This window comes from Sceloporus occidentalis, unplaced genomic scaffold (genome assembly GCF_023333645.1).
Source record: "Sceloporus occidentalis isolate IW3139 unplaced genomic scaffold, rSceOcc1.0.p SCAF_1, whole genome shotgun sequence".
Lineage (NCBI taxonomy): Eukaryota > Metazoa > Chordata > Lepidosauria > Squamata > Phrynosomatidae > Sceloporus > Sceloporus occidentalis.
Window position 1 is genome coordinate 278,326,043 of NW_028316981.1, and position 12,823 is coordinate 278,338,865.

General features: G+C 39.1%; 1 long non-coding RNA gene and 1 other non-coding gene across 4 annotated transcripts; both read right to left on the bottom strand.

The window, feature by feature from the left end:
- Positions 1–1,248: 1,248 nt before the first annotated feature.
- On the bottom strand, positions 1,249–5,651 carry LOC149323947 (uncharacterized). 3 transcript variants are annotated; one of them, XR_016280276.1, is made up of 4 exons: positions 5,471–5,651; positions 3,343–3,628; positions 2,062–2,212; positions 1,249–1,656 (listed from the first exon to the last, which is right to left on the bottom strand). It is a non-coding gene; the product is annotated as an uncharacterized LOC149323947 (long non-coding RNA). The 3 variants fall into 3 exon arrangements; XR_016280274.1 differs by lacking the exon at positions 2,062–2,212; XR_016280275.1 differs by lacking the exon at positions 2,062–2,212 and having other exon boundaries at positions 1,249–1,659.
- LOC149323948 (small nucleolar RNA SNORA47) lies at positions 1,834–1,965 on the bottom strand. The gene has a single exon (XR_016279537.1). It is a non-coding gene; the product is annotated as a small nucleolar RNA SNORA47 (small nucleolar RNA).
- Positions 5,652–12,823: the final 7,172 nt, after the last annotated feature.

A 12,823-nucleotide genomic window follows, 5' to 3' on the forward strand; every position in this document is an offset into this window, starting at 1 on the left:
AGCACTTCTAGGAAAATTGGGACTTCATGTTAAATACCACGGAAAAGAACTCTGCAGTCTATTTAAAAGATGAATTGTTGCTCATTGAAGCTTCCAGAAGTCAGTTCTCTCTTTTCTGGCCAGAAAAATGGTGGTCTGCAGAGTATGACGAGATTGAGAGCTGCGAAAATAGCACATCCCATTCCTTTAAATGTTTAAATGAAGTGTTCCTGGATCTCACATTCTATTGTTTTTATTTACACCTGGGAGAAGACTATTATTCAACCCTAATCCTAAACGTGTTTAAATCTAATTTGTAGTCAATTGAAGGCTGAAGTGCTGCAGTTTTCCACTCTGCCCTAACAACTTACATTTAGCTGTTCAGAAATATCTCAAGCACCAGTTATTGCTTAAACAACCCTCTGGTTGTTTCTTAACAGCTAAGTGGTTTATCATATTTCATGCAGCAGTGTGCCCTTTATTCCTTGAATGCCTGGCTTTGGGAATGCTAACCAACTCCAGGGAGAGCTGACATGGACAACTGCTTTTTCTGTGACACAGGAGATTGTTAAAGCCAGCATTTGCAGATTGCTTGGCTCTGACAATTCCTGCCACTGACCTTTCCCAAGTCAGGAAATCAAGGAATAAGTCAACTTGGATCAAGCTGCTGTCACATCATTCTTTTCTTACTACTGGAAGAATCACCACCTCAAAATTACTGGACCGCATATTAAAGCAGATTACACTTTATGTATGACACTTCATATGAAGTGAACTACAATTCATAGTACAGGAAGCCCTTGCTAATTTGACTGTTTAAGGACCGGAGGACTGTCAGTGGAATTGGTTGAAAAGTGGAACCCATGTTTTTTAGCTTACAAATGCATTTTGGCCACTGGAAATGTAAGTAACACACTATATATCACTTTTGAATGTCTACAAAAGCTAAATTAATACACTATATAAATTGGAATTGGTCCCAAGTGAGCACCATAAGCAAGAACTGATAAAAGAATGGAATCTGCCTGTAATTTGCAAGTGTTGAAAGAGCAAGGTGTTGGAAAGTGAGGTGTCAAAAAGTGGGGAAGCCTTAAATAAGAGCTGAGCCAACCATAGCTTTTAGTCTAATTGTTACCAGCCCAGAACTCCAGTGTTTCGGTTGCAGTCAGCTTATAAATATTAACTTTCACTTTAAACACAACATTATTGAAAGTGCCTGCAATCAAAAATGTTTTTCATAATTTTATTATAGTTGTGATCATTCTGTAACATTTCAGGTAAGGTTCAGACTACACAGTTTCATGATGAAAATCTGGAAATACAGCTCTCAAAACAAAGTGTCATGCATACGTAAAACATCTTTAAAGTTAGCATTGTAAGTATAAAGTAGAATGAAAGCATACACACAGATGTTTACCCTAAACTTACCAAATATTTACGGTGGCTTATTAGAGATAGCAGGATTTTATTTATTTGCTATACTGACTTAACTGTTAATAGTTCTTCTAGAAAATAGAGATACATATATCTTAGAAAATCTCTGCTCCTTCTAAAGGCATGCTAGCACAGCATTTTTTTTAACAAGATGGTGTTGCCATATCTTTCTTTTGTACACATGACGTGAGAATTTCACTGATGCAAGGCTCTTGGGTCCAACTTCGCATATGTCTTAGTCACCTGCTGAAAGAAATATTTTTTAAAAAAATATCTGACTAGAAATAGAAATAGCCCATTTCTCTTATGCAGAAGCATGTCTGCAAAAGCAATGCCTTTAAATAATTAAGAATTCTTAGAAACCTATTGACTCTTATGTATAAATAAATAATGTAATAATATAATAAATAGATTTGGAAAAGCATGTATGCAACCAGCAGCCATATTCCTACATGGTCAAAGGAACATGATTTGCTTTTGCACCACTTCGATTTTGGAGGTTATAACCAATAAATGCAGTACATTCAACTGCCTTATTTTCTCAGTCCTCCATGTGACACTTGAGACTGAAGAAAAGATGCATATAACAGTTTTTGTTGTGTGCTGTCAAGTAATTTCTGATTTATGACAACCCTAAAGTGAACCTACCATGGAGGTTTTCTTCACAGAATTTGTTAGGGATTTGCCTTTGCCTTCCTCTGAGGCTGTGAGTGTGTGACTTACCCAAGGTCATCCAGTGGGTTTTCATGGCCAAGCGGAGATTCAAACCCTGGTCCTAGTCCAACACTCAAACCACTCTCTATAACAATATTTACATATATGTAATTAAGATTTTAGTGAGTATTTATAGTGACAGCCATAATCAAGAAACTGGGTAAGAAGATTTTAATTTACTGGAATTATAGCTCACCTTTCCCTGCAGTGGAATCCCAGTAAAACTGCATAAAAACACAATACAAAACAACTACAAACACAATTGAAAGACTCATCAGAAAAGCCCAAGATTCCTTAACTTGGCATTTCCAGATGGAAATACAGATGCTCAGTATTGACAATACTGCATGAATTTACAGCAGGGGTAGGCAACCTATGGCCCGCGGGCCGAATCTGGCCCGGCGAGGCCTTGGGACCGGCCCCAGCCCGGTCTTGCTGCCGATTGCCACTGGGGCCTTTGGCCTCTCGCACGAGGGGGCAAGGGGGGCAATTGTCTATAGAAGCCTCAGAAACATGCATTTATATTAACATTTTTTAAAAAATCAACAAATATTTTCGCGTTTCCTCCATTTAAAAAAAAAGTGTCCTCCATTTGAAAATTTTGTCCTACATTTGTCCCGGTTTATTTATTTATTTAATTTTTTTTTTAAAAAAAATATTTAATTATTTATTTTTTGCCTCCGGCCCCCCAGTTGTCTGAGGGACAGCAACCCGGCCCCCGGCTCAAAAAGGTTGCCTACCCCTGATTTACAGTGTAAGACTCCTTCCTATATTGCTAAGAGTTCCTTAGTTGCAATAGATGAGCTCAGTTGCCTCCATGAAAAGAACAGCTCTAACTTATACATGACACCTTAAATTACAAATCCAGAAACAATCTACCGTATCCACTGGCTTCTTTGCAATTAAGCCCTGAATTATATTGATACCTGGTAACTTAATACTGTACCACTAAAATGGCAAGGAGTCCCTCCATTCCTCCTCCCAACATTAAACCAATTTCCTAACCACTTCTTTAGACAAATTACAAAGAAGCTGGGCTCATCCTGGGATTTGTAGTTTTGTGAGGCACCAGCACTCTGGGGGACAAGGCTAAAAGCTTTGTAGATTCTAGGTTTCCATAGGATGGAGCTATAGCACTTAAAGTAGTGTCAAACTGCATTCTTTAGTGCAGATGCATCACATGTACAGTTGAACAAAACTGGAATGGAGACTTACTCCATGAGGCCTGCAAATCCTGGAATGTGCAGGAATTTGTATGTGTGTATATGCCTTCCAAGTTGCCTGTTGTGGGGACGGACTTCTAGAATTCTCTGTCAGAGAGCCTTGGATGCTGGAGACCAGGGTTCGAATCCTCACTTGGCCGCAGAAACCCACTGGGTGATCTTGGGCAAGTCACACGCTCTCAGCCTCAGGATGGCAAAAGCAAACCCACTCTGAACAAATCTTGCCCAGAACACCTCACGATAGTTTTGCATTAGGGTCACCATAAGTCTGAAAGGACCTGAAAACACACAACATTATTAACATCATACCATCTTTCTCCCAATAAAGGGGCTCAATGGGGCTAACAACACTTTTTAAATATAAAAGTTAATTAAAAGCAACTGAACAACCATAGTTATATCTGTATAGTGTGGAAGGGCCACAGAACACAGGTGAGAGAAATTTTTTTGAAAGCTCCCATGGGTTTAAAAACAAACCTGAGCAGTAGCAGGAAGGCTGGCTTGGTATGAATCATACGTGAATAAAAATAATTCTTTCTTTGACCAGCATTTACAAATACAGTCCAAAGAAACCCTCCATGTTCATATACACTAACTAGGCCTTTGGTAGAGCTCCAATATCATGCCTCTTCTTTCTCCAGTAACCACTAAAGTGACAATAATGGGTTCAAACTGAAGGAGTTACTCTAACATGCAATAGCTCTGCTCTATTCTAGAGTGAAGTTTGTCCATGGTCAGAGACATTCTGCAGAGGCCTATGGGCTCTTGGGTCAATACTATTAAGGAATTAATTACAGTTTTTTTTAAAAAAAAAAAAAGCCCCTCCAAAAAACCCAAGATTTGATTTCTATCTGCAAATCTGACTCATGGGTTTTTGCGACACTGCAATATGTGCTTCTGGGGTAACAAGTCCCATTGAGTGCAGTAACAACAACAACAACAACAACAACACTTCTAAGGCTGCTTCTGCACTGCAGAAATATTCCAGTTTGACACCACTTTAACTGCCCTGGCTCAGTGCTATGAAATTCTGGGGATTATAGTTTTGTGAGACATTTAGCCTTCTCTCAGAGCATTCTGATGCCACAACAAACTACAAATCCCTGAATTCCATTGCATTGAGCTGTGGCAGCTAAAGTGGTGTCCAAGACTGCATTATTTCTGAAGTGCAGATGCAGTCCAAGTAGCCACACTTAATACTACTTTGGAGGGTTGCCTGGTTTAAGCCAGGTTGGTTTTTAAAAATGACTTTAAAAAAACACTTCTGGTTTTATTAATTGATTTTTTTACACATACACATATATAGTAATAATAGCCAGGCATATATTATTCATCCATCCATCTATAGACACAGACATACATATATTAAATTATATTATATTATATACATAATATAATACTATACACACACACATATATATGCTAATAATAGCCAAACACATAAATACACACACACACACACACACACACACACACACATAATCATACAAAGATAAATTAGGTAACATAGATCAAATAGATTAGATTATTTTAGATTAGAACAGATTAGATTAGAAAGAAAGAAAGATATGTCCTGCTATTATTATTTATGTATACATGTATATGGCTGGCTATTGTTACTAATCTGTGTGCATGTGGTTGTTATTTCTATTTTCTGGAACCCCAAAGGCTGTTTGAATGGAGACCTGTTCACTTTTTAACAGCTCCTGGCCAGTCGTCCCCTGTTGCTTCTTTTTAAAATCACTTTACAGTCGTTTGTAGGGCAAGAAATGCCATTCAGAAACAAACCCTGCAACTAACACAACCTCAACCACAACCACTTGCTTGAAAAGAGCACTTTTTAAAAACAACCATATGTAAACCTAGTGGCCATAGCATCTGGACTTCACATTGCTTCTTCACTGGCTACTTTTTAAATTTCATTTTGCTGTTTAATTTGGCCCTATAGGGCTGTAGTCTTACACATTAATGCAATACAAACAAACAAATAAACTAACAAACAGAAAACACCCAAAACTAGTTTAAACCATAGTTTTAAACCAATAAAACTCTGGTTTGGAGTTTAACAAAAACACACAAAGCCCTCACCCTCTCTCCTCTTCCCCCTTTTGCAGCCTTACCTTGCTTGCTATACTTTGCTATGTACTTGCAAACAACTTCTCCTTCCACAGTGGGTTTCCTCACCTAAAAGCAGCATTTGTTTGTTTTTTGGAAGGATCCATTTTCTTTCCAGCAAAGTCGGGCCTTTGCAGGCAAGACTCAAAAACCATCCAGAGCCATTTTGTCTTCCTCCAAATGCAAGCTATGATCACATGCTTTTCCTTAAAGAAACAGTGTCTGGTTTTGGTTTGCTCTTCTAGGCAGCAATAAGAGGTCAGTTGGGCTGCATCCACACTGCAGAAATAATAATAATAATAATTATTATTATTATTATTATTTTAATAATAATAAATTTAAAAAGCAGCATTATTTCTGCAGTGCAGAGGCAGGCCTGAGCAAAAAAAAAAAAAAAAAAGGCCCTACTTTTTCAGAGGCTTTTTAAAAATGCATCAGTTTCTCTTTCCTCCTCTCTTGGTCTTCATCTATGGTCCAAAACACACTGCAGATATAATCCAGTTTGAGACTGCTTTAACTGCCCTGGCTCAAAGCTTTGGAATTCTAGGAAGTGTAGTTTTGTGAGTCATTTAACCTTTTCTGTCAGAGAGCTCTGTGGGCCACAATAAACTACAGTTCCCAGGATTCCCCAGCACTGAGCCAGGGCAGTTAAAGCAGTCTCAAACTGAAAGTGGAAAAGTAGTTTGCATCATTTAAGGATGGAGATGAGAGGAGAAGACAGAGCCTTGCCCTTCCCAGGAAGCCCTGGCAAAAGCAAGCTGCTGCAGCCTCCCTTCGCTTGTCTGTTCTTTCTCATTCATAACTTTTGCCCTCTTGGCCACACTCTGAGGTTGCTTGGGAAATGTGTCCTAGCTTTTCATCTAAATGTTGGAGGGTACGTGTCTGTATACCTTCTCAGTAATGAAAAGTCTCTCAACTTCATATATGGATGGTTACGTATAATATTTGTATGTTGGTTTTGATACATTTTATTTATTTTTATTTATTTCAGGGATTTATATCTCACCTTTCTCCCACAATGGGATTTAAGGCATGTTACAATCATTTTAAAAGGCAGAAGTAAAAAAAATGGATTACAAAAGTTTTTAAAAATAATAATTAAATATTTAAATTAAATGTATACAGAAAAGTTGCAAGGCCTGCAAACAATCAATACCTTAAAGGCACCAGATCCTGTCTGATCTTGGAAGCTAAGCAAGGTCAGCCCAAGTTAGTATTTGTATAGGAGACCACCAACAAATACCAGATGCTACTGTAGTAGGATGTATTTCAGAGGAAGGATCTGGCAAATTCACCTCTTGAGTATTTCTTGACTAAGAAAACCCTGTGAGATTCATGGGGTTGCCATAAGTCGACAGGTGCCTTGAAGCCACTTACACATACACATCTAAACAACGAGGTCACAAGCAAAGTTTAGACACAAAGAACTTTATCACACAGAGGCATCTTGGAGGCAACTTGGTAAATCCCATGCACAAATGGGGTTTTAAAACCTGCTTTTGCAGGTTGTTTTTCAGACATGTTGGCATCAATGAGAAATAACACAACATTAATCTGGACGCAAAGTTGACAAAACACACTCCTTTTTGGTTTCAGGAAGTTCCCAAAGGTAAAAAGGAATGGGTTTTGTCGACTTTGCATTCGGATTAATGTAGCATTATTTCTCATTGATGCCAACATTGTCTGAAAAACTCTACGCTTTTGCAGATCATTTCTAATTTCTATTCGGGTTAACCCCAAACATTGTATGAAAAACAAGCCGCTTTTGTGGGGTTGTTTTCACTTTAAATCAAGTTTCTGCACAGGATCCATCCCATGTGATAAACTCCATAGTGGTGGTTGGTGGCTTCCATGTCAGTCCAGAGATGGATCTCCTCTGGGTTTTAACCTGACCTTTAATGAAGCTGAACTCTGCCACCAAAATTAGTTCATCATCTTGGATGTTCAGACTGGACTCCAGAACAGACATAGAATTCAACCACCATCAATACACATAGAGAAAAACAGGGACTTTTGCAATTGTCCAATGTGACAATCAGCATCACCCTTTGACACATTTCCTAGGCTAAATATTTTCTTTTCCCAAAATGCATAATATTTTAAGGCTTTACATCTATATCAACTCATCAGGAAATACAGTATACCCCTTTAGACTCCATGGATCCCTAGCTTTTAAAAATATATTTTACTTTACCAATGTTATCTCTGGAAGGGAAGTTCCAGCAATAAAGTCTGCGTTCCCATAGACTGACAGTTACAGTGTGGAAGCAAAGAGACTGCAATTTCCTTGTTTTATATGCATGGGCACACTAAAGTGTCTGTTTTTGTTTCATATTATAAAGAATATAATTGCAAGCTTTTCTTTTCATTTAAGACAAATTTAATCTTGCCTTCTCCGTCCAACAGCCCTTCATTTGCATTGTCTACATCATAGCAATTAGCTGAGGAAGGACATTTTATTCTGCCATGCTTAAAGACCATGAATCATTTGGGTCTTGTCCTGGAAACATGTGTCAGCTGCTTCAGTCTTTAGCGGTAGGACGTTAAACGTCTGGCATAATTGTCATGATTTAATAGTCACCTTCTGTTGACAACTATATGTACAAATTACAGAAGTGCAGTTAGTTTCTTTGCTTGTTTAAAGAAACAGTTTATTTGGGGGCTCAGCAATTCTTACTTCAACATCTACATCCACATGCTGTATTAGAATCATGGAAATGTCTAAGGCCCAGTACAGATGGGCCTTTTAGCATGGAAGGAATACGTGCTAGGGTTGCCTCAGGGCGTCACTTACAGATGCACCGCAACCCTAGCATGTATTCCATACGTCAAAATGGCGGTGCCCTGTACAGATGGTTGCCGCCATTTTGACGCAATGGACGCTTGGCGTCTGCACATCGCAACGCCATTGTGACATAGCAAGACTGGCAACCACACACCACGACCTAATCCAACTTTTTGCTAGCCAGAAAAGGAGTGACAAACAGCTGCTTCTTTTAGCACTGGCAAAAAGTCAGCTTTTCTGCCCCGCTGTGGGAAGGCAACAGTGAATAAACGCCACTCTGCTGGAGTGCCTGGAAGCTGACCAACATGTAACCGGCCAGGCAGCTTGAAGCCAGCTTCCAGGAGTCTTGGGGGCATACATTGTCCGCATGTCACACCCTCAAGTCAGGTGGAAGCCAGCTTTTTATGCTGGTCTGTTCCGGGCCAAAGATAATGACCATGGAGAATTTACACAAATTCAGCCTAGACAATGCGCAAACAAATAGGATCAAACATTGATTGGAGCAGAGACTGCAGTCAAGAAATCATAAGAAGACTAAGAATGAACTAGAAAAATTCCTAAAATGTAAAGATATACAACTGAGCACAAACATTAGAATTGTATAAGCCATTGTATTCCCTGTTACCATGTATGTATGTGAGAGCTGGACAGTTAAGAAAGCAGATAAGGAGACAATCAATTCATTTGAAATGTGGTGCTGCAGAAGACTGCTGAGGACTGCCAAGAAATCCAACAAATGGGTGCTAGAACAGATTAAACCAGAAATCTTTCTGGAAGCCAAGATGATTAGACTAAGGCCTTCATACTTTTGCCACATCATGAGAAGGCCCGGCTCATTGGAGAAAACCAGAATGCCAGGAAAGGTGGAGGGAAGCAGAAAGAGAGGAAGACCGCATGCTAGATGGATAGACTCTTTTTGGAGGTCATGAATATAAATTTGCAGAAACTAATCAGAGCAGTGAAGGATAGAAAATATTGGCAATGTCTCATTATAGGGTTGCCATGGGTTGAGATGCCAACATGTACCTTTACTAATAAAAGCTGCGGAAACCTGGCAACTGGCACAGTAAACAAAAATCCACGTATAACTGATAGCGTGGAATACTTTGGAGTGCTGTTCAAAGAAAGCACACTTGCAAACCATCTCTGTCCCTAGTTTTCTTCCGCTGACTGCTCCCATCCCTCCTTTTTTGCCATAGAGCTTTTGGTTATTTTTATCTGCTACTTCTCTGCTGTGTATTCATAATATTTTCTGCATAGGTGCTTATGGCTTTGTAGTTTTGTGATGGCACTGCCTTGAGTGATTCTGTTTGAAGTACATAAAAATCGGGCATTGGGATATTAAATAAATAAAATAAAAACAAACTACAGGCTGGAGGGAGGAGAAAGAAAAGCTAAAGTCCAAAACACACTGCAGAAATAATCCAGTTTGAGACCGCTTTAACTGCCCTGGCTCAGTGCTAGGGAATCCTGGGAACTGTTGTTTATTGTGGCACCAGAACTCTCTGACAGAAAAGGCTAAATGACTCACAAAACTACAGTTCCCAGAATTCCCTAGCAATGAGTCAGGGTAGTTAAAGTAAACTGGGTTATTTCTGCAGTGTGTTTTGGACCTAAGAATCAAGATGGTAACAGGATGGAAGACCACAGTTTGTCAAAGGTTTCAAGTAGTAAATCCTAATTATTGTGTTATTTCCAGTAGTATTGCCCCATTGTGGATTATGGAAATGATTTTTTTTTTCTTATACAACCTACTTTGTGTTTCGGAATAAAATAGTTTTGCAGCACTACATAAGAGACTCGCACTGTTTGTGGAGGGTTTGCGAACATATATCAACAAAGATCAAGAGTTTCAATTTTTGTAAGCTACTTCATGCATATCCTGTTGTGGAGTGCATTCTTTGCTTCTTCATTGATATCATGGGCAAGATATGCAAATAAATTTTCTTTTTTTCTCTCTAGACTGTTCCTGTTGTTTTGCGATCTCACTTCCATCCGTGATACAGCCAAATAGTTGAGAGAACGCACACCAATTCCTTAGCACTTTGTAATTAAATACATTAGTCCAACTTCAGCAACTTCCACACTATGTAGTACTTGTGTCCAGATTGATTCAGACTCCCTATTTTCCACTACACTTTGGTGCGTTCTGCGAAACTAAAGACAACTTGCTATGAAATTGAATTTTTTTAAAAGACGATCTTTTTTCTAATGTAGCCTCTCTGATCATGTTTTCCAATTCCTTTCCAATTTCACGTCTCTCCATGCTCTTGATTTTCACTTTCCCCCTCACTGAGCATTGCTAACTGCTCCACACTGCCATGTTTCTCCTGGAGAAAATAGCAAGAATAGTAAACATGTATATTATTCCATGTACCTGCAATGTTAGATTAAACTGAGACAGCCTAAGCAGGAAAAAGAAAAGCTCCTGTTTTTTAAATGTGGTCAGCCTAATTCACATGTATATCATAACTGCATCATAGATCACTTGCAGAAATTGAGCAGGGCCAAAAATCTATGCTACCAATGCATTGGATTTAGAGATATTAGTTGGCAATTGCATTTGTCATGGATACACTTGTATTACACCAGTATTATCTGCCAACAGATGGTGCAGGTACAGTAGCTACCCATTTTCTGAGACTGTGTAAATATAATTTCATTGAAGCCAGTCCTTTTGCAAGCACACACAGAGCATCTCCCTCTCTTTTCACTTTGTGGGTGCGCAGTGAAATAGCTCAAGGCCATGGCATTCACTGTGTAATAGTTACAAACTGTGAGATCCAATATTGATATGCTGGTATATACTTGCTATTGTTATGTGGTCATGGTGACTCTGTGTACAAGAGACCTTGCCAACAGTCCACGACTTGCAAACTCAGAGATATGGCTTTCTTTACTGAGTCAAATCTGTACATACTGTGGTCTTCCTCTTTTCCTACTGCCTTCAGCTTTACTGAGCATTATCAACTTTTCCAATAAGTTATGTTGTCTCGTGATATGTCCAAGGCCTCAGTTTAGTAATTTTGGCTTAATTTGATCTAGGACAGTTGATCCCATAATTCTAGTCCTCCAGATGCTTTAGACTTCAACTCCCCCAAGGGATGGTCAGTATGGCCAGTGATCGAGAATTCTGGGACTTGAAGTCCCCAACATTTGGAAGACCAGAACCACTGCTTCTCAATGTATCTAAGACATGCTGATTTGCCTTTCTGGCAGTCAATGGTAGAACTCTCCTCCTGCACCACATTTCAAATGAACTTATTTTCCCCGTTAGTTTTCTTTACTGTCCATCTTTTATACCCATACATAGGTGTATATTTATGATACAGTACATATTGGTGAAGATCTTGGCTCTTTTGTGTGAAAGACAAATTTGGGTCTCTAAACATACAGTTAAGCAGAGCTTGAAAAAAATTACTTTTTAGACTGCACCTTCTGGAATAGCCCAAGCAGCATAGTTACTGGGTTTTCCCAGCTCTGCAGATGATTCAGGAAAATTACCCGTAGTGGATGCCTGAAACCATGCATAGTACTGAACCTTATACCAGTAATATTTTGGACCATGGCTGACTATGGGAAATTGAAACCATGAAAAGTGAAAACAAGGATAAGGATGGACTTCTGTACAGTAGTGAAAGGGGTGGGGGTGGGGGTGGTGCAGCTGCAACCATTGATGGGACAATACATTTTGAAATGTAGGGCTCAGCATTATGTCCCCAGTGGTACAATGGCAAGGAAAGTCCAAATATTTGGATAAATGTGCTGGACCATATCTCGCTTTTTTCTTCTCATCCAAGAGCAGGCTTTTTGTAAATCAAATGGATAATGACTGCTGATCCATGACTAAGCCATGCTCCAAATATTTTACAATACAATAGGAATCATTCCAGAATGCCCAAACTACAATGAGGAATGCAGCTAAATTCTGCAGGAATAGAGAAGGCTGAGAAGGACAGTCCAGGATGCCAGTGTTTCTGGCTATCGAAAGATTGCCTGCATTTCAGCTTTCTGAGCTCTGGCTTCACTACAAAACTGGCAACATGCAACAAACATAATTTGCATAAACTGTAATTAAAATGCAAATTGGCTTGTAGATCTCGGCAAATCTGTGTTTAGTCATGAACTCACTGGCTGGGTAAAATGCAAATATTTATGTTGCAATCCTATGCCCAATGGGAGTAAATCCTTTTGAGATTAAGGAGGATTCTTTCTGTGTGGACACAAATGGAGTTACACTCTTTAATTTTTTTGTCCAATGGGAGAAGGATGAAAAAGACTATAACACATTTTACTATACTTAAGCTTGAATTATTACCTCCCTAGAGTTTGTATTATTTTCTGAATAAATAGTTTTGTCTGGATTCTTACCTTCCTCGAGTTTTTGCTGTTATGTGCTGTCAAGTTGATTTCAACTTTTGGTGACCTTATAAATAAGAGACTTCTAAGATCCCAGGTTGTCAGCTGCACTGCTCAGGTCTTACAAACTCAGCGCCTTGGCTTGCCTGACTGGATCAATCCACCTTGTAGTGCTGTCTCCCTCTTTTGCTAGTACCTTTTATTTTACCAAGCA